General features: G+C 46.9%; 1 pseudogene; it reads right to left on the bottom strand.

Annotated features, from left to right (window-relative positions):
• Window positions 1-1,470: 1,470 nt before the first annotated feature.
• Window positions 1,471-1,597, bottom strand: LOC122142993 (annotated as a pseudogene).
• Between the last annotated feature and the right edge of the window lie 1,155 nt (window positions 1,598-2,752).

Below are 2,752 nucleotides of genomic sequence, written 5' to 3'. Positions count from 1 at the left end.
TTGTTCTACCTTTAACAGACGTCTTTCTTGTGGCTCCCCTTTTTTCTCCGACTTGCTTATTGACCCCCCTTTGCCCTTCTTCCTCCATCTCGTCCTGTTCCTCCTCTGGCTCTCCCAAAAAGCATCCTGTTCTTCTTCTTTAGCCGCCAGATTCTCGTCCTCTTGTTCTTTTCTACCTTCATTCCCCACTACTGGGTCCCTCCAAGATGTGTTCCCCTTCATCTTGACTCCCTTTCTTCCATTTGCTCCTCCTACTTTCCTCCGGTCTTCACTTTGGTGTTCACCTCTGTTTTTCCAGTGTTGTTTTCCTCGTCCCCCTCAGCCCCCATCCAGCACTCACATTTCACCAGCCCCTTCTTACAGTCGGGGCATCTCACCGCATCACACTCTCTGGCGAAGTGTCCCAGCTCGCCACAGTCACGGCACCTGAACTCGGGACAGTCTTTCATTACATGCCCCGGACCCATACATAGACGACAGATCTTAACCTGTCTGTCATGTATCACTCTGAAATACTGTGCCCCTTCCGCAGTTTCAAAACGTGTGCTATATGGGAGAGAGAGGTTGACGTCCCATAGGGAATGTAACACCTGACGTTAGCGAGTCCCGTCTGTGAATCGACTCATACCTGGATATAGTCTTCATTCTGATCTCCTCGATGTCGCAGAGACAACCCCACGTATTCAGCTTACTTTTTGATCTCTTCATCCGTATGTAACATGGTAGATGCATAAAGGAGACGACACACACTCTCTTGTGCCTTAAGCTTCTCACCTCACACTGGGTTCCTTTGATTATTAAACCGAATCCTTGTAGCCTTTGTCAACAGCAACTCTATTTTCCCAACGTATTTTGTCAAATTCCTTATTCAATCTTCTTAGGCCTCCCAAGCCAATAACTTTGTTGCACTCCCACCTTTACAATCAAAGCGGACCTATCAACATCTTCTGCTTTCCCTCCATCACACCCTCCAAATCAGCCACGTTTAACAATACTTGTTGCCTTCTTTGCATAGCGTCGTTTTCCCGCTCTTGGATATCTTCGTCCTCCCTTCTCCCTGAATCCTCCTCTCTGACACTCTCCGCTGCTTCCTTCTCAACATTCCTTGACCTTGTTCTTTGTCTTAAGCCATGTCCTTGTCAAACATTAGTCAGATCCGTCCATTGTGAGCAGGTTGCTCATTTTGCCTTCCCCTGAGCAGCTACTTCTGCTCAGGGCAGCACCGTCGAAAAAAGAAACTTTTAATCTCAAACAAACTTTGCTATTCTATCAACCAAAACTTAAATAAAAAAAAGTTTGGAAGAGCCTTTCTTTCCCTACTGCCACCTCTTACTTCCTGGAATGTACCAACAATCACAGGCGCTCAGGGTGGTATGGCCATAAGCGAGGGCTGCTGCAAAGTTTGGGCTATTTAAAGATCAGCAACCCTAATGCGCAATGTATTAGATCCATATAGACAAAAAAAACTAAAGCTTACAGCACCTGGTATTCCCAGGCGGTCTCCCATCATCCAAGTACTAAGCCAGGCCCGGACCCCTGCTTAGCTTCCGAGATCAAGACGAGATCGGGCACGGCTCAGGTGGTTATGGCCGTAAGCGAGAACAGGGCTGCTGCAAAGTGTGGGCTATTTAAAGATCAGCAACCCTAATGCGCAATGTATTAGATCCATATAGACAAAAAAACTGTCTGGAATGGCTGGAGAGACACGCATGGCAAACGACACTGGACTGGCTGGAGAGAGACGCATGGCAAACGACACTGGACTGGAGTATCGACAACGAGCAGCGGACACGGGTAAAAATCAAGAGGCCAAGATTATAATTTGGTGAAAGGAAATACTTAAAGGAGAGCAAACTGTGATTGTGAATGTGGAGAATGTAAAGTTGAGGTGAGAAGCTGTGGATATTATTAAAGCGGTGACGGACAAATGTGGATATGGGTAAAACTCTTAGCAATGAGGCCAAGACGAGGAAAAAGAAATGAACTGACAATGGAAAAAGAAAGAAACATGTGATGAACTGAACTGAGGGGATTGTTAATACTAAAGGACGTGAACTGTGAGATCAAAGAAACTGCAAAATAGAGATTATGTTGTCTCTGTTCGCAATGCAATCTGCCCGTCTACCTTGCTGATGAAGAGATTTTAAATAAAAATTAACTGGAGGTTTTCCCCCAATTTCGGGGGTTTGTGAGGAGTGTGCCCTTTGACATTTCAAAACACTGTAAATTCTTTCCCCCTGTTGCATCCTTATCTTCTTATTTCTATTAGTGCTGTGTTAATCCGGGCACCAGCATCGAGGATGGGACAAGATATGTAAAGGCGCGGTTTCCGAAGGAGGTGGCCTTCCTACCGTACAGCACAAAAATAGAAACGGCAGAGGGTCCACAATACTTTCGGGTGATGCACAGCCACCTCAGGTCGAAAGCACTTGTATAGACGGCTGTGCATGAGCCCTCTTGAGACGAGCGACGCATGATGGTGCAAGGACTGCCCGGAGTTCCAGTTGCTTATAAAGTGTGAAGCAGAGGGGGCACTTCGCACAGGAAACTGCAACGCCGGGATGTGCCCGGATTGCAATTGGGTTTTAAATAAGTGTGAGTGTTTGCGATGGAGGGCGAGGAGGAGTGAGGAAGCTCATGCAGCAGGTGGGCAGGGCAGGTGCATGAACGACGACAACGAACAGCGAGAGGATGAAACAAGTGTGCGAGATGAAGGACAATCAAATAACAATACACCGCACAACAGCCAAGA

Source organism: Cyprinus carpio, unplaced genomic scaffold, assembly GCF_018340385.1.
Source record: "Cyprinus carpio isolate SPL01 unplaced genomic scaffold, ASM1834038v1 S000000538, whole genome shotgun sequence".
NCBI classification, from domain to species: Eukaryota; Metazoa; Chordata; class Actinopteri; order Cypriniformes; family Cyprinidae; genus Cyprinus; species Cyprinus carpio.
Note: the sequence above shows the minus strand (reverse complement) of the source record. Positions and strands in the feature narration are given on the sequence as shown.